The following is a 20,871-nucleotide window of genomic DNA, read 5'->3' on the forward strand; positions in this document are numbered from 1 at the left end:
TTTATTTTTTGCGCGTAGGATGGGTTTTTAATGAATAAGGTCTATTATCAAAATTAGATTTTTTCTGAGTCGATTGTGAATTTCCTCCGACTTCACAGCCTTATCAAAATAAGGTTCATTGCCAAATGTTTGAATATATATATATGTTTTTTTTTATATTTTATCGAAATTAAAATCTTCAGATATTTAGAGGTTACAGATACGAATCCGTTATTCAGAAAGTATCAAACATTTTTGTAATATAAAGGAATTTATTAAACATGAAATATATATTTGAATAAACCACATCGTCACCAATTTAAATTTATATACAATCACTCACAAACAAATTGGGTTACAATAATAAATTCAAACATTTCTTGAACACGTCTAAGAAATAAAAAATAGTTTGTTTTGTAGAAGTCTAACAATGAATGCAGTTTTATTGGAAATACCCAAGAAAAGCCCGACAGACAATTTGAATAAGTGAGCATTAAATCGTATCGGTTCAACATATAGGCCTCAGTTTTGAATTCAGTGGAATTGATTGTGTGAAGTAAATAGGAGAACATGGTCGTCTCTTTTCAATATAATTTTAAATCTTATTCCAATTATCATGCGAACATACAATCTTCCAATAGACTGATTGTAACCTATGTATCTCAGGCTTATCGTGATCTATGTATCACAGTTCGAGCGGAGACAAAACAAACCATTCATAGTTTTCTAATTATAAGTGACAGAGCCTTGTTCAGAGTGACGATTTGAAAGAACCGTCTTATACAAGTGGTAACCTCAAATGTATCTCATATGAAAATTATATACCGCATGCAGGATTCCATATGATTGTTACACTGTGGGACGTGGAAATAGTATGTGGGGGTGTAAATTAGGCTGCATGTGTGGATAACGAATTATCGTGAATAAAAAAGCCTATGGTTGTTCAACTGTGGAAAGTTTTTTAAAGTTTTAATCAATCTACTTATGTGAAAAACAGTTACTCCTAAACTCAAGTAATTTTACAGTTGCTTGTTTATCGATCTTTCAATGGGCATAGTTATAATTCATTTTCACAGATGGCTCCGTGATATACATAGGAAGGAGAAACATTATAAATCCCTTGATCATTCTGTTCTGAGTCATGGTTGACATCAACAGCAACAATTGTGCGAGATGCATCGGATTTCGGATGATCAGGTCGCCAAATATTACTTGACAGAGATATAGCTTGGCTCGTCGTTGAATACAGCTGACCGTTCTGTTGAAATAAAAAATATATTTCATGAAATATAACGATTGGCAATTTGAGAATATAGTCGAGTAAGGTTGAACCAGTAATCCTGGCCATATGATCTGACAAAGCAAAACAACCTTTCTGGTGTCCAGTAAGAAACTGAATGAAGCGTGACACCACCACGTGATTATTCTGCTCTGTCACACTTCAGTGATTACCGTTGTTGGATAATAATTGAATAACAAACACGACACACAAATCAACTTAGTTTGGATTAGTCTTCTCTGATTTAGTATCAGAGCTGTAAAGTTGAAGCGTTCCACTGGTGTAGGAGTAAACTTTTGAATCATCCGGAAACTTTAAATGGAAACGAAAGTTTGGGGTTGAATTTTTTGAAACTGGAAAACGCTGGCAAATGAATCTATCTAATCCGTAGGATTCGATTTGAACTTCTCTCCTATTCTACAATTATATGGGTTTAATCTCAAAATAAAATGTAATAGCGCATGATAATGCGGTAACAATATCCGCCATAATAATAATATATAATATTATAATTAATATTTTATAAAGATTTCATGTATGACCCCATAAACAACATGATTCAGACTCGACCTACCGTGTAAGTCATTCCCGTACGAACATAAACGCGTGTCCATCCATCAGGAATCATTGGTCGTAAATAATCTAGAACCCGGTTGTAGTGTGTGACGTCATAAATGTTAGCCAGTTTGTTATCGCAAAGAGATTCAGCGACGCTTAATGTGACGTTCTGTGCTTTGTAAACGATCGCTCGAAAACATTTCAAATTATAGACAAAGCCACATTCTGAAAGAAAAACCACAGTCGAAAAAGTTTGAAGTCAGATATTTATGAAACAATTATTAAGGAGAATATTTATTTCTACGTTTTAATTGGGAACCTTATTCATTTTATTCAGTATCATTGTCTTTTATAGTTTTTTTTTACAAGAAAAGGGTGGTGATCCCTTTAGTAGTTATGATCATACGTCATCTTATTTGAATAATAAAGGTCTCGCAAACTTACTCAGAAATAAAGTAAACGTTTCCATGAGCAGAATGCGGGAAGCCACTGATCTATTGGGGCTGAATAAATATAGCAGTAAAATATACGATTGATAATACAGGCCTATGGGACTTGAAGAATATGAGCAGGATAAATCTATAACGTACTGAATATTAGATAACTGGAATTCCTAACTATATTTTAGTTGCTTCTGTAGAGAATTCAGAGAGAATGTGTGGAACTACCGGTAATACCAGCATCTGCTTACATATCAGTAATTGCTTGTACAGGGCACATTCAGTATGAATGTGTTTCAATGCCTAGCTCTTCACGTCGCAATATTTGTTTGTGTAGAATGTTGTTCAGAGTGAAAGTATGAAAACCGGAATGTTTTGTTCAGCAGGCCAGTGGTAATGGATCACGAGACACACATGGCCCGAGTTCATGAGAGAGCACTGGCTGAATTTAATTTTTGATCGTAGGAAACGAAGGCAACAGGGTATTCGCTGAGTAATCGCTAGTAATCTGGAAAGAGTCTGACGTCAAAGCTGCGCGCTGGCAACAAGAATGAATACGGTGGCGATAGGGATGAATATATATGTTCCCAACCACCATTTAAAAGGACGCTGACTTAAAATTGAACCAGATTAGGGTTAGGCCATGATTTCATTCCAAATTTCCCTATTTTAGTTCTATTGCGAGTTCAGAGACTAACCAAGTAACTCCCGTAGTATTTGTACCGGGAATTATGGTATAACCCGTACCGGGTACACATACTACGTTCCGGCGTCTGCCATCTTGGTTTATATCAGGGGCCGCAGGACGATAGTTTGCGGCGCCCGCCTTGGTATGAAAGTTTAATGTTAGTGCGGCCCGTAAGTCACTCAGCTCAGTTAGAATGATTGATTCATTTGATATATGATCAGGACAAGTAGAGCAAAGCAAAATATTCAATAATCCATCCAGCGAAAGGAATATGCGGTACGGTAACCTACTAGTACCGTACCTGTAGGCATGATATTCGATTGGCCTTTGACCCCGAAGAAAATTTTCTTATACTTCACCATTGCAAATTATTGGTGCTTATTTTAGAGGTGGCTTCGCGAGTTGAAGCCTATAAACTGGGATATATGTTTCACGTCATCAATTCGATTCAAAATATTCAACAACCTGTTTTCCAACAGTACCGGTAGAGAAATTTAACCTAGTCTATCACATCTATTTCTAGACTAATTTTTTATTAGAGCAATTAAGCTACGACGTCCAAGCAATCAGAATGATCATTGAGTTCTTTGATTCATACTTGAATTTCTGAAACACAACCAAAAACTAACAAATAGCATGCAAAAACAAGATAATTCCATATAAACATGCCTAAAAATCTTTCTGAGTGACAAGTGTCTGAGCGTTTGCGAAAAAGTCTATTGTTACGTCACTTATTGCGTCCTGCTGATTAGCCCATGTTACGGAATAAGCAAGGAAGTAGATGCTCGGGGAAAGGTCCATCGCGATATTACTTCCATTTATGTTTTTGACATGTTTTGCGTATAGAAAAAACAAAGAAAAGATATAACTTTTTAAGTTTAATGATTTTATTGTGAAAAACCCGATGCGGCCCGGACTCACTAAGGTAAATTGAGTTTGAGACCTCTGCTTTAGATACTATGGGAGTACTTTGCAATGTACCGGATGTTTGCAATTCATATCGCTATAATTCCGTACTTTTATGTCTGGAGAATTGGATAAATTTAATCCGAGTAAAACTATAACAATGGCGTGGTCATTACGTAAGCAATTTTGCCGTAATTACGGAATTTATTTCGGTCGTGCAAGCCTATGGCCAATTCCCATTTAAATGGCTTCCGTCATAGAGGAATATTGGGCTTCCATATAGGCAGCAAGTTAGGAATAGGGATGGATATATGGCTCCAATCCATTTTAATGGCCTTCTTCATACATGTGCTCTCAAAGCCATGTCAGAGGAATCATACACAATTTTATGGTCACGATGGCCTTGCGGTAAAAGAGTTAAACACAGCTGTGTCTGTATCTCACATACAAGGATATATGATGAACATATGACCCCAATCGCTATTTGACTGGCCTCCTGCATACAGGGCTATTTGGATGTCATATAGACAGAAGGCTAGGAATAGGGATGGATATATGACATTTCGACAGCAGGTTAGGAGATGGAACGAATATATGACACCAATCTCTATTTAAATGGCCTATTCCATACAGGGCTACTGGGTTTCCATATGGACACCAGGTTAGAAATGGTAATGATTGAATAATCTTAATCACAAAAGAAAAAAACTCACGAATGCACACTGGTGCTGTAGACCATGAACCGTCAGCTTTGCATGCTCCCGTCTGCCCCCCTTCCAAAGTGGAATCATTGCTGCAAGAGTAACTGACCACCTGATCCTCACTGTACAGGTCTTGCTCAGGAGAAATTGTTCCCTTCTCAAGATTTAGCTTAGCACAAGGTGTAGCTACATAAAGAAACGATAAAAAAGTTTCAATCGCAGAGTATTTGTTTGTGAAATGTTTCGTCCCTTCAAACATGTTTTTGTGTAAACAGTCCAGCCATTGATACACACCCACTGCAAACAAGGCTTCGTGCAATCAGCCATTGATAATTTTTACTGGAATCTTACTTACTTACCTAGACTATAACATTCGGAAGAGTTCAATTTTGTTATGTTGTCTAACTCTACATTCCCGGATGCCTCAAGCTCAAGTTGGACCTGAATTAAATGAAAAAGATTGTGAAGTTTTAGCAGGGCTGCAAGGTAGAGTCTAGAACAGGAGTGGGCAAGGTTTTTCGACAAGGGGTGGAAATATTTGCCCCATCTAGACGAGCGGGGCCACGTAATAGTGACGTAAAAAGTTACATTTAATAAAAATATTTACAACATTTACGAAAGCAAAGTTTAAAATCAATGAACCTTATGCTAAAACTAAGTATAATCGCAATCTCAACGAACTCCTTGAGGTATTTTTAGCTGAAACGCCAAAATTTGAGCTTAGTTTGGTTGTGGCAACATCAGGCGAGCAAGATTAAATGACAACAGTCTGGATTTGGCCCGCGGGCCGTACTTTGCCAATCCGTCTTTGAACGTATCGTAATTCCAAGTGGATTCCCACAAAGTCAAAAAATCTACTTTTGAGATTTATTCTTGCGGAGAGGAAAATTGGTAATATGTGTTACCTGTCTGTAAATAGATTCTAGAAAAACTCCAATTATGCAGTAAATGATTATAACCCTCTGCGCGCTGATGATGCTCTACCTGGACATGGGAAAGAAATTTGGCCACTTAGACCGGCTGGCCAAGTAAAAAGTTACATTTTATGAACAACATTTACAGTTACAAAAGCAAAAAATAATTTACTCAAATTTTAAACAAATTCCTTGAGTTATTTTCAAGCTAAAAGATCAAAGTTCAGTTGTGGCAGCATCAGGCGGGCCGAATTGAATTACCCAACGGGCTAGATTTGACCTGCGAACCGTAGTTTGCCCATGTCAGAGCTACACTATGCTCTACCAAAATTTTAAAAAGCTTTCGCGTTATGTAGGATGTTATTCACATCCAAAGCAATTCCGATTTAATAAGATTTTTGCTGAAAAATATGCTGCAAACCTGCGTATCTGTAGAGTTTACTTTCTTTAAAATGAATTTTTCGGTTTTCCAAGTAGTCGAGGCAGAAAACGGTCAAATTTCTTTGCTAAAAATTACAAAACATATCATTGTTGCCTTCACATAGACGTCCAAAATAAATCAGAATTAGTCATATTCTGCTTTTTCCAGAAACCTCATTTATATATAATTTAGCTCTTTTTCCGAGCACATCAACTTTTACTGCCTCAAGTCTCTTGCCAATCAGTATTTACTATTCGAAATGCACCGCTATAGTTATTTGAAGTTTCAGCAGCTCTTCACACTCACAGGTGATCCTCAGAGCATGTTTTATTATTTTTTTCAATAATCTAAATTAATGAATTTCAAATTCCGTTAATCGTTTTAAAAAATAATATTTTTTTCACTGTACAAAGCCCGCTTTGGAGTGAAATCGGCGAATAGTCGGATAAAAAAAATATATGCATTGTTAGCTACTCACGTTACATTTCCATTGTGAGCCTTGGCCACCAGTTCTCCATCAGATGTCCCTTTTATGTCAACACTCATGCATAGTTCCTCATTTACCAGTGAGAACATAACCTAGAATGAATTAGAATAAAAAATGTGAGTATATCTGGTGGGAGAACTGGGATAGAGCTTGAGTATTTTTCAACGAGCAAAGTTACAGACACACACTCAGAAGTAAAAGTGACTCATTTGGAAGTAAAGTTACAGGCACTCACTCAGAAGTAAAGGTGACTCATTTGTAAGCAAAGTTACTGGCACTCACTCAGAAGTAAATGTCACACTCATTTATAAGCTAAGTTACAGGCACTCACTCAGAAGTAAAAGTGATTCATTGGTAAGCAAAATTACGGACACTTACTCGGAAGTGAAATGACTCATTTGTAAGCAAAGTTACAGACACTCACTCGGAAGTAAAAATGACTCATTTGTAATCAAAGTTGCGAGCACTCAGAACAGTGGTTCTCAACCTGTAGTACGCGTACCACTAGTGGTACCTACACTAGTGGTAGTGGTACCACGCGTACCACTAGTACGCGGGAGCTTTTCAAGTGGTACGCGAGCAGTTTGAATTATTGCAACAATTAACCTTTCAGTTGGCTAAAATATCCGGCAACGCTTTATCTTCTTTACTGTATATATTTGTCGAAGAGCGTTTATAGATGTTTCCCTAACCATCAGTTTTCTTGTTTATTTCCGTAATCATTACCAATTAGCAAAAAGTCAATAATGACGCAACACGTAACAATTGCAATTTTTGCACTCAGCCGCTCAGACACTTCTGTCGCTCAAACAGATGTTCAAGCATGGTTGCAAACATTACCTCATTTTCGTAGTTTTGAGTGAATCTGTCAGTTTTCAGTCGTGTTTCAAGAAAATAATAGTGAATTAATTAACTCAATTGTCATTATGTCTTCCGCGGAGCTTTACTTTAGTTGCAGTGATCGAAATTGAATATCGCGAATGCTGCGATGGACAAGGTTAAACTTAGCTATATCAGTACCTGCAAACGGCACACGGTTGATTAATTTTAATAAAAATTATGGTTTCAAACACGTAAACCAGTTTATATGCGCCAACATACCAAAACACTCTCAGAATAAGCATAAAGTTTGCAATAGTAAAGTATAAGAGTAATTTTTCCGGGGTCAATGGTCGGGGAAACGTCCATAGCACTGGCGCGCTATCGGTCCTTGTTCTTAGAGATCGCCCTCGCCCGCTATTGCCCACCTTAAATGAAGCAATACAGGCATGTTTTTATTCGTTTTGCGTGTTACGCCACAAAGGATGTAGTGCCACATTATAAAATACACACATAGCATGTTTCTTGTGTCTTTTTCCCCACGCCAAAAAAGAAGCTTTGTGGGTGGTACGCGGCCATAGTAAAAAACAGTAAAGTGGTTCGCGGTCAGTATAAGGCTTAGAACCACTGACTCAGAAGTTAAGGTGGCTCATTTGTAGGCAAAATTACAGGCACTCATTCAAAAGTAAATGTGACCCACTTGTAAGCTGAGTTACAGGCTCTCACTCAGAAGTAAAGGTGACTCCTTTGTTAGCAAAATTGCAGGTTCGCAATTAAAAGTTAAGGTGACTACTTTGTAATCAAACTTACAGGTACTCACTCAGAAGTAAAAGTGACTCATTTGTAAGCAGAATTACAGGCTCTCACTCAGAAGTAAATGTGACTCATTTGTTAGCAAAATTACAGGTTCGCAATTAAAAGTTATGGTGACTACTTTGTAATCAAACTTACAGGTACTCACTCAGAAATAAAAGTGACTCATTTGTAAGCAGAGTTATAAGCACTCAATCAGAAAGCATTTCATATAGAAACAATACCTGTAATGTCCTCATCTCTGTATTCTCTCTGAAATGTTCCATTAACTCTTGTGTAGCCGCATGAAGGGTTGGTTGGAGACTCAAAATTACATGTAAGGTCGACTGAAATACACAAAATAGATATTTAGGGCCTTGTATTCTGGCATAAACTGAATATTATTTTATTGTGAACAAATTCACAAACGACATCAGATTTAAACAATTTTAACACCAGCTCAGCTTTGAAGTTCAGAGATAAATTAATGTCGAAATGCCAGACTTTCAATGGTGACAAGTCAAAATTATCAATGAAAACTCAAAAAGAAAGTTTTCTAAAAATTCATAACAGTCTATTTATGGAAGCTTGCATGAATTGGACTTATGAAGTGTAAATTTCTTTTGAATAAGAGTCAGATTTTGATTGGGAGTTAGTTCTTTTAAGCTAGGATTTTTAGTAGGGCCGATTCATCACAAAGGGGAGAGGAAAACCAATGAGACGGTTCAATCATACTGCAAGTCCCATGTGTGGTCCTACCAGTGCATGTTGGATTTGAAAGTAGTGAACTAGTTATTTGTTGTAGATACACGGAATTGATGGTGAGGAAGCCGTATACGACCACCAGTTACGTTAACCACTTTATTATAGTAAGGAGTCAAGAAATCCTCTCGCACATAATTGTCCGTTATTGGATTTCAAATGGAAAACCACACAAGATAATTGGAAGTGCAATTACGAAGAAATATTTCAAACTTAGCACGAGCCACCAACCACTGAACAACTTGAAGTTTCGGAAATTACCCCCTAATACACAGCCCTATGTCAACACTTACCTACGCAAGTGGGCACTTCCCCCCAGAATCTAGTTTCTTCGCATTTTACGATGTTTGATCTTTGAAGAACGTATTCAGCATTACATGAATATTCGATTGTTTGACCAAACTCTAAGGCAGGTGCGGTCCTAGTGTTTACAGTCCCGTTGTCTGGAGCGTTGGATGCTGGTGCTGGTAAAGATACCAGACCCCGATTTCTCGAGTCGAACGCCGAAACGACAGCACCAAAGGGCACAGAGCGAGGCTACGCCAGATTACGGACGCCATCTTATGGCAATTTTGTTCTATCCTATATTAGGGTGCCTTGCGGGGATAAAGAAAGTATTTTTTTATAAAATAAATCGTAGGCGAACACGTTGATATCTTAGCAAATACGTTTGGTGTTTTTTGAATGTTTTTCAAATATCGCTTCAAAAAAGGCGCTAGACAAGGCAGTTACTAATACATAAGAAACTACCCTTCTTGGAAGTGTCGCAATTTTCCTTGTTCTGCACCTCAGGTGCTAAGGAATTTCTAATAAGGATATCTAAGGCGTACTAAAGAGCGTTTAGGGGAGAAATATATTCCGAATAAAAACGAGAATAAGGAGGCCACACCAACCTGTACTCTGTTCGACTTTTGTAGTTTGAGGGCGCAAAGTAGACAGAAAGGCTTCCTTAGTTGACCACGGGGATGTAGCAGGGACGATCGAAGTACGGGCAGAAGTAGTTTCCTTGTCTTTGAATCCTGTGTGAAAAAGTGAGTTTATATTAAAAGTTCTCAGTAAGATTTATAGTTTTGGTTACTTCAAGGTAAAAATGAGACACTGATTGGCAATGTGAATATATTTCGAAAGTTTCCTTTTTGAGCGTTTTTGCACAATCGCCTTATTACCGATTACTATGACTAAAAAAGACCTTTCTAATATCTATTCTATTGCATGCGATACCAAATGACATAGACTTTCATACCCTGAGGAGTGGTCGTTTCTTTGACTCCTATAACAGAGGGCTGCACTGAGTTCGTCTCTGATTCTGTCATCACTTTTTCTAATTGATTGAGCTCACTTTTCATCCCGTCTAATCGTTCCGTTAAAGCTGCGAAACATAAATAAAAACAGAATTGAAATTGAGCCATAAGTATTACAATACATTTTCACTCAATTTGTTGTTATACGATTTGAATCGCTTCCTTTCTAGTTAAAAATAGGAGAGATATCAGATGGGTATTGCTAAACTACACGCTAGATGTGATTGTTAAAAAGGGCGCGATGAAAATATAAAGGAATTGAGATTTTTCTAATAAGACGATGGTACTCCAGAAGTATGCGTACCAAGATGACGGACATTGGAACGTAGTATGTGTACCAGGTTAGGGTTGGGCCATAATTTTATTTCAATATTCGAGTCCGAGGTCTAGTCAAGTGTTTTCCGTAGTATTTCTACCTAAAATTATTGCCTAACCCTAACCTTGTACACATACTACGTTCCAGTGTCCGCCATCTTGGTGGCACGCATACTTCAGCAGTACCAAAACGATTGTTTGGGGGCATTGTTTGCTGTCAGACCGTTTGACAAATAAAACATAGAAAACATAGCATACGTATTTCGAAAGAAATTATATTGTGGACACGAACCTTCCAAAGCTTTCTCTTCTTCTTTTGTGCACTGTCCTTTCTGAAATAGAACAAAAGAGAAATGTTTGCATACATGAAAATGAAGGCTGCACACCGCCTAAGTAAGGGGTTAGCTGGGCAAGTGTTCAAACAAAACAGTCAAACAAAACAGTTATTTTTGCAAATAATACTGCCTATATGCAACTACTGCTGAAGCTCTCGCCGTATTAACGTCTCTCCAAGTTGGTTTCCCGTCGCAAACCATAGGCGCCCAGCATTTCTCACCTGTTGAGAGAAAATCAAAATTAGAAATCGAGGGTGTTGTTTCGTTTAAAATAGATAAACCGAAAATATGATACTGAACTTTTTTTTTATAATGAGACTAATTCAGTACCCATTAACTTATGGCGCGCATTTGCCCATTCCATATCTAATTTTACACTGTCAAGCGAACTATTATCCTCGATGGTGATCGGTTGAATCAAATTTGAAATATTACGCCCGCCCTGGCGGAACCTACCAATGTTTAGCGGTCTTACGGGCATAAACGAGAATCTGATCGATAACTGCTATTCAATTTCTAGTTTCTGAGAATCGTTTCAATGTTTCTGGCGAACTTTGCACTCGGGAAAGTCAAATTCTCCCATAGTTTGCTGCTTTGGACTTTTCGTTTAGGTTAAGATAGTTCCGAATATTTTTGTAGTTTATTTAACATCCTTCAATGACTTTTATTCGACGTTTTATACGCTTTTCTACCCAAACGAAACTATGTGTGAACGGCCACTGATACGTAATTAACTGCTATTCTTTGAATTGGCGGCAGTCTTGTTGATTCGGCATTACCTATTCAGTTTACAATACCCTGGGTGAGGGGGTGGGTGTAAAACCAGATATTATACTACGAGATTCCAAAATAAACGAGTCCAACGTTGTGCCAATGGGCCACCACGCCCGCTAATCTACGACCATATATTCTCGTCTGAACCAATTTAAGTTCAAATCCCAAACATTTCATGATCCTCTTCCCGCAGATTCTAAAACTAAAGCGTTCTATCGCATATATTTAAAACTATATTATGATGAAGGAAAGGCAATTTAGCATGATCTACGGTATGGCAGGGAACACGCATTGAATACGGAAAATCATTTTTTTTGGTATCAGTGACGGTCTCCCTTTTCGGGGTGCAATGAAGATCTAGTTAGATTTTCACTGTTACTAATATGATCTCTAACGCAATCACAACAGAGCATGCACGGCTATACTAACCTTTAATCAATGGGAATGCCCCGATGAACATAAGAAGAATGTATGGAATCGGAATCTTCATTTCGAATTCAAGAATTAAGTCAACTTTGCTTCAATGAAAGTCGATTTTCAAACAGCGTAGGTTAGAATGAAGCTTCAGTCTATTCGCATCGGAATATATCCTATGCAAGCTGGCTCACTACTTTATAGCGGAAAGAGAACTTGTTTTCTCTCGTTTAAGTTTCGGGGGATGTGTTGCGCCACAGAAAAGAGATTCTGGGCTTCTCTTTCTATCTTTATGAAACGAGGACGACGGCGACTCTGATGACAATTTTATTCAAACTACTTCATACATTTCTAATAAAACTGAGATAATATAATTACAAACTCATGAAAATATCGTGATTTGGGGACAATCAGAACGCTGGATTTTAGCTCTGATTGAAATTTAAATCGGCATTCAAATTGAAATATTTCTCTGAACTGAGATGCCCGAGATACACACCGAGATGCCAGGGTTGTGTTAGTTTAATAACGGCAAATGTTTCGAACGCTCATTTCCTGAAATCAAACAAGTCAAATAAGTTGAAAACAAATTGAACTGGTTAAAATATTATTTATATCGATGACTCATTGTTGAATCAGAAATATCAGTGATTATTGTTGTGTTATGCAACGTGTCCTTTCTCTGCTCATGTCCAATTGCTGATACTGTGAATAGCTATTTGTTTGCCGTTTATATAACATTATGTAAAAAAATTTAAGACTGAATATATATGTCAAGGACCTGATTATGATATTCCCCAAAGCACTTTCTAGATTTCTCTAAATGAGACAACAAACATGATAATGAAAAAATACCGCGATTCAAGGACATAAAACACTTTGGGCCCTGGCTATGATGACAATTTTAATCCAAGTACTTTCTGAAGTTCTCTTAAAACTGAGATAATACACATACAGACTCATGAAAATATGGAGATTCAGGGACAAAGAGTTTGCTGTATTTCAGCTCTTCTTTAAATTTTAATTGAAATTATTTTCTTATATTTCGGATTCAAAATATCAAATATAATTAATTTCAATTTGATTCGAATATTTAACTTGTTTCGGACGTCTGAACTAGTTGGCAGATGGGAACAAACCAGGCAGGAATGATACTAGGAACAATCACTTTCCAGTCTTGGCGAAAATTTCCGAACCTCGATTCCATGTCGAGTCAATCCCTGTGTTTTGTCTTATAGGTGGTTGGTTGCGTCCGAGTTATTTCATCCAGGTAACTCAAGTCAATTCAGGTCATTGATTGATTGTCATTTGAGCCTTCACAGCGCTGCTACTTTCTCGTTGCAATATTTGAGATAAGCTATATTGTTAAAATAAATTTCAGGGGAAGGATATTCACCCCGTATAGAGGGGATGTAGGAAAATCACGGTTCGTAGTGATACATGCACAATTGCTGATAACTTTAGCCCACATTTCAATTTTTTTTTATTTTCTACTAATAATAAAAACATTATAACCAAACAATACAATTCAATCAATGTCTTGGTTGTCGACGCAAGTGGTTTTCAAGCCTTTCGGTGGAGCGTTGATATTTGAAATGTAATATTTGGTTTTATGGTTAGAATGTGCAAAATCTGATGACAGGGATATGCTAGTTTAAAACGGCAAAAGTTTCAAACGCTCATTTCCTGAAATCAAACAGGTCGAAAAAGTTGAACAGGTCAAAATATTATTTATTTCGATTACTCACTGTTAAATCAGAAATATTAGCAATTATTGTTGTGTTATGTAATTTTGCTTTTTTTTATTACATTTTGTTTGCAATCTATATAACACTATGTTGAGTAAATTTAGCACTAAATATACCAGTGAAGGACCTGATTATGATATTAACCAAAGCATTTTCCAGATTTCTCAGAAACTGATACAACACACATGATAATGCAACAAAATACCGCAATTCAATGAAATGTAACACTTCGAGCCCTGGCTATGAAGACAATTTTGATCAAAGTACTTTCTACAGTTCTTTTTAACTGAAATAACACACAAACAGACTTATGAAAATATCGTGACCCAGGGACAAACAGCACGCTGTATTTTAGTTCTACTTGAAATTTTAATCGAAATTCTGTATTTCTCTGAAAACTGAGAAATTGCGTTGAATTACTGTGGTTCAAGGACGAAAACAAGCTGAACTCTCCTTTTTTCAAAGTTGGTGATCACAAGTGGCTTTTGCCCTAACAGAAAACTCTGGCGATTTATTCATTTCGTTCGTGAGTGAGTTTTCGTAAATTAAAGGAAATCGTTTTAGGTGACGCAATGTAAGATTTCAGGTGTTAAAATGACGGATTTAAAATATCGAATATAATTAATTTTGATTGATTTGGATATTTGATTTGTTTCGTACCTCAGAATCAGTCGGCAAATGGGAAGAAGCCAGACAGGAATGATACTCCAGTCTTTGCAAAAAACTCTGAACATCGAGTCCAAGTCAAGTCAATAGATTAAGCTTTCACAGCGCTGTTACTTTTACGTTGCGGTATATGATATAGGCTTCACTGTGAAAATAAATTCCAAGGGGGGGGGGGGGGGGGGGTTGATACATTCACTATTGCTGTTAAATTTAGCCTAAGTTTCGAACGAATTTTATTTTCTATTATAATAAAACATGTTCAAATGGTAGAAAGCAAACGATATAATTCAATCAATGTCTTAGATATCAATGCAAGTTGTTTTCAAGACTAATAAAGGCAAGTCTGATAATGGGAAATTAAAATGAAAGTGTGGAAGTTTTAACAATATCGGCAAACATAGACTCTCGGATTTGATTGGGAACTCGCGGAACCCTTGAGCTGTACTGGCGGAACCCGACGGTTCCAACCGTTTTTTTAAGAGACCGAAATTTTCCAGAAAATAATTTTTGTAAAAACCTCACAATCCAATATATGCTCAAATAATGAACGGCATTGTTGTGCTCCTGGGGCCGCATTTTGAATGACTCAAATAAGTAACTCAAGGGACTTAAATGACTCAAACAAATATTTTAAAAAATCATTCATTTTATCAAAAATCACTTCAAAATGAGAAAGTCGCAATTATTCGCAATTAGTAAATTTTTGAAATCGTGGCGTGGCTTTACTTGATAAAAATGGATGCTGCCAAGTTTTTATGCATTTATACTTCAATCCTGTACAATGACAATTATTGGGCAACACTTCAATACCAAATACAAATTAAACTCTAAAATTTATCAAAAAGTGAAATTGTTGAGTTATGATGATATTCTCAAATAGTAAATGGCATGTCTACAGCCACAAAATTAAATGGTTAGTATAGACCAGGGGTGGGCACAATTTTTTAGTATAAGAGCCGCATGCTGCAAGTCAGAACTTTATAAGAGCCGCAGAATTTGTGAATTTATTATTATTAGAATACCAGGAACAGAAAAGAAATTTACACATGAGTCTAATAACAATAAATAAATAAACAAGAGAGCTATGCTCAAATATATGAACATGCAGTGTATTTTGCCAATTTCCGAAAATAATATGCGAAAACTTTCCAGTATCGGGGTAACTTCGTTATTCCCAAATCAGGTCCCACAATCCACGTCGCTAAATTCCCAGATCAGGTCCCACAATCCACGTCGCTAAGCACCAGATCCACCGGCAAACGCCGAGCGTGGGATCAGCTGATGTGCGTCCGCAGTACGTTCGGGACGTCATAGGCTAGCCAAGAAAAAACAAATCCCACAATGCTAACAGAAATATTTGAAATCACTAAAAGTAATAGCCCTCTAGAGAAATTCCATCTTCAACCAATATAAATCTTAAGGAAATTAGACCAGTAATCAAGGAGAAAATATATTTTTAAGGTTTTCCACTAGGTGTCCAAAAATGCAAAACGATTCATAGATCCACTACGTGTCCAATAATATTAAAAAGTATTTATTACGAGGCCATATCAGGAGACTTGCCGACTTTATTCTGACTTAGTAGCTTAGGGCAGATTAAGCACAAAGGTCTATTTTCCTGACTGTTAAATGCGTATTCTTCTTCCCATTCTGACTTGACAACTCTGTTTTTATTTTCGTTTTTTAATTGATGACACATCGCACAGTAACTTAGACTAACTAACCGCAATAAAGCTGCAATACCGCCGACGCATCAATAAGCATTGACCATTGGGACGAAAGATTTGCTGACTTGACTAACTTAAATGCAACGCTACAACGATTTTCATACTAAAACATAATTAGTCTTAATCATTGACGAAAACTTCTTTTCAACTTCTAATAGATTAAAAAAGTTTACATTAAAGTTTTTCTCTTAGTTAAAATTTTGTTAATAATTTATGTTAGCGAGAAGAGCCGCACAAAAAGTCTCGCGAGCCGCGGTGTGCCAATCCCTGAGCTAGAGAGTTGAGGTCTAGCCTAACAGACAAACACGTAGAAACCCTGGTGTTTTTAAAAGGAAATGCTCATATATGACTGCATGACATAATCATTTTCATTATGTTTTTCTACCATGTTCACAAAATTTTCTTCTTTCACATCATTGTAAAATTTCATTAGCACAATGTGTTTTGTACTACTCACTGTTTTGGCACCCCTTGTGGAGCAATTAACTGGATTTGCGTTAACATTTCATGTTTTCAAATCAGCTTGAAGTGCTTCCTTGTTTTGGATTTAGTCCTGGGAAATATCTCTTATTATAAATCCTTGTTACAATAAAAAAAATCGATGTGTATTAACAATGCCATGTGTTATTGTTTGTGAGAACTTTGTTTCGTTTCGATTTCGCTCAGCTGTACCCACAGGGTATACCAAGATGCAGGAAAGAAGTAATAGGCGGCCGAGGGGGAAAGGAAAAAGACAGACAATAAGAAGAGGCAGAGCGTAAACAAAGAGAGGAAGGCCGAGCAGGCCAGGAGGAAGCAGCAAATGGGCAAGGACAGGGGCAGCGGCATAGAGGCCACTCGAAACAAAAGCAAACTGTCAAGGGAGTCAGCAGAGCGAGCAAAAAAAATATGGACCAATCCAATGGCAACAAAGCAGCATACCAACCAGTCAATACAGTGAGCAAATCAGAAAAGAAGTCAGAGGTACCAGACAGGCATAATTAGTAGTAGCCGCAGCGCAGGCAAAACGTCGCTAAATTTTAGTCCGCGTTCTTAGCAAGTCCAACAAAAAGTCCAATAAAGCTGGCAGCAGCATAACAACCAGCCAATACAGCGAGGAAATCAGAAAAGAAAACCAGATGTACTAGACAGGCAAAATTAGTAGTAACCACAGCGCAGGCAAAACGTCGCTTAATGTTAGTCTGTGATACTAGCAGGTCCAACGAAAGAGTTTGTTTCAGGTATGGCATTGGGGAATGAGGCCGACGAGCGAAACATATTGATGATGGGCGTGGTGGACAAAAATAATTATAACCGACGATAATGAAAATGGACGCACAGTCTTCAAGCAGTGAGCAGCGTTACCAACCACCAAAGATGCAGTTCAACTGGTAAAACCCAAAACGGCAGTGTAAAAAAAACTGTATAATGTCAATAAATAAGAGTGAATGGAAATCGAAATCAGCAAGGCAAACAAAAATTGACATTAATCAGGCTCGGTCTTAAGTAAAGACAAGGAGGAGAAGGAAATAAAAAATGAAATATTGTAAAATAAATGAAGATGAGAGAAGCAGAAAGTTTCAAATACTGTGAGTCCCAAAAGAAAATGAAGAAAAAGGCCGCAAGCAGTCTGCAACTAGAGGAAAGCAATGACGTTGATGAACTTAGCAGCGGGACACAAGAAATTAAATAGAAATCCACCCCTGTGATATATCAGTGATTTTCAATCAGGGTTTTGCGGCACTCTAGGCCAAACACATAATCGTATGCACAGGTCTTATTGCAACAGTAGCCGTAAGCGATTCTTCTATTTGTGCTAATTTTACATTTAGTTATTAAATTCGCAGAACATTTCTCGTTAAAAATTACTCATTGTTCTCGCGACTCATCGTTTAGTTGAGAGATCGAGGTACAAACAGGATTATTCGGCGCAGTGTACCACGAATTGTAAGAGCGGAAATATATTATTTACACAGTGAAGAATAGCGTAATTGCTTTCACAGAAATAGCGAGTATGTTGGTAAGCTTCCATTATCTCGTTGTCAACACCTCAATTCAGGTGTGCAACAGGTGGGCCACAACCCGGTCCACCAAGCCATTTAGTATGGACCTTGTTACTACTCAGATTATATCCTAATCCGACCGTTTCAGTTCGAAAAGGCAATCTCATGGATGACAATACACAATGATTTTTGTTCTTTTCCTTGCGTTAAATATTTCACTGTTTTGAGCGACGTCTGTATAACTGCAAGGCTACGCGATAGCCGCATTTTTTCCACAACCCAGATTTAACTCATTTATCAACATTGAACAGCTGTTGGAACAGTTGGCTCCACTTCCCAGCTAAAACAAGATGTAACTTACAACAACCGTGGAAGATTTGGATCTTTATTACAAAATTCCCGCCAAAAAACACCACCGTTACCGCCTAAAATAAGCAAATTTGTAATCAGTTATGGTTAGGGATGCAGATTGTGATAGTAGTTCAAATTTTCAAATCTTTCTAACCCTAACTGAATAATTACAAATTTGTTATTTTAAAATGTGGCGGGGGAGTTCTTTTCAAATCTCATATTTTTGCATTAGAGGCTTGGGGGGTCTTTGGACAAAAGATGCGAATTTTTTATCAATAAAAACCACAGATTATTGGAGGTTAATTAATTATTACTCTCACACTATGTCATGTAAGCACCCTTATAGCAGTTGCTACTGACGCATAATATATACCAGCACCGTTCGCGAAGTAAAGTATGTAACTGTAAACATTCGTAACCTTTGCAAAACATTTTGGAAATCCAAGAACGCTTATACGCTAAATGTATTCGAATTTTCAAACGTTCACATAAATTATGATTTCAAAATAACCTGTCAAAATTGAAAACTTCAAATCATCAGAACTTCGATTATTCGTTTTTTTAAATAACATATTGTTAGAATATAATTTTCAAATTTATTTCATTGGACGAACCAGACATGTTATGATTCCATTTAACACGGTAGCCGCGTGGTGTCCCTATTGAGCTACTATAAAAACCTTAAACATTATGTACCACAAGGTGGCATAAACTAGATTTATTTAAACAATAATTTGTTAAATGTTAACATTGTATAACGGGTTAAACATGTTGCTTATTTTAGATTCTTCAGTCCTTCTGCTTTGTATCTTAATAATTTATCTGTTACAAACATAAAACTAGAATGGTTTCTTTGTTATATGTCAGTAGTTCCTTTTATGGCTCATGGCTCTGAGAACTCATGGCCTCGTGTTTGTCATCACAGTAGTATTTATTGTGTTATTCTTATTGGTAGATTCCGAATTGCTCAATAAAATGAAAACACCCTGTGAAATAGCCTTATCAAGCAATAAAACTGGAAAGAACGGGGAACGGGAGAAATTAAAATCTGTTTTGTGTCTAGCATTGTGGCCCCCTGCAACTGCTCTGTGGCGCTGTTGAAGGACCGTGCCCCCCTTCAGGTTGCGAATCACTGCTATATGTTCAAGAAAAGGAATAGTGAATTGATTTGCTATTGTTGGGTCGTGGAGTATCCACGGAAAAAATGTTCATCATTTTTCTGTTTGCAATTTTTTTTTTCTGTTTTCTCCAAAACGCAATTTCAATTTTTCTTGAAGTTCGAATCAAAATTTGATTTTCTGGAAATTTGAGTGCTCAGAGATTACGCCTGTAAAATAAATGTCTTATTTGGACAATTTGGATAGAACTTTTTTTTAATTTTAATTTTCCGAATAAGCTAAAGTTTTGGTTTTCTGGGAAATAAATTTGATCTTTATCGTTTTTAAAATACATCGATAAGGTTTTGCAATACAATTTTGTTCACACAAATTAGCAATTAATATTTCTGCACTGAAAGTTCAAATAATTTTCATGAATTTCATTTGTTAGGTTCAGTTCGTGAAAAACAATTTGAACTTTAATTGACAAAATATTTTGCCGAAAAATGATAAGATCCAGAAACACATTTTAACAAATAAAATATCTGTATATGCATATTGTATGTCACACTAATTCACACACAAGAAAAATAAAAGGCAAACGAAATGATATTTTTGCCATGTTTTGAGAGCCCGGGGGCATACAAAATATAAAACTTGATTTGTTTTAATTTTGATAAATTTCTAAGATTTCATTATATTTTATGCAAGACACATTGAAATTTCAAAATATTTTTCAGCTTTTTAAACTCCTAAAAAACCAGGAAAACATCCGATTTAAAGGCGTGATTCAAAACAATTCAAACATATAAAATACAATAGCAAATATAATAACAATATCATCAATCTTTAAAATTAACACACAAGAAAATTAAAATGTGAACAGGGCTGTGAGTAATAAAACTTATGCATTGTAAAGGAAAGACAATGCTGTAATTGATTTCAGTTTTGATAACATTCTGATAAAATTGAATTTCCTATATTTCATTCAGGTCACAATAAAACTTTAATTTAACTAAAATCGAAAAATATGTCAAATTCAAATCAACAAACATCAACAAATTGAAAAATCGAACCCAAAAGTTTGGGTAACTAAACCTGATAGTTGTGAAAGTTTTCTCAGCAAAATTTGATTTTCCGTGAGTTCGAGTGAACAATGCGACATGCTCGATGATTACCCCTGGAAAAATTTTGTCTTACTTAGACAATTTGGATAGAACTGTATTTAAATTCCTATTCTCCGATTAAGCTAATTTTTTTATTTTTCTGAGAAATAAATTTAGTCTCCGTCGTTTTTGAAAGACATTAATAACGTTTTGCAAGACAATTTTATTCACACAAAGTAGCAAATAACGTTTCTGCATATAGAAATTGTATATCACACTAATTCGCACACAAGAAAAATGAAAAGGGAA

This window comes from Styela clava, chromosome 12 (genome assembly GCF_964204865.1).
Source record: "Styela clava chromosome 12, kaStyClav1.hap1.2, whole genome shotgun sequence".
NCBI lineage: Eukaryota > Metazoa > Chordata > Ascidiacea > Stolidobranchia > Styelidae > Styela > Styela clava.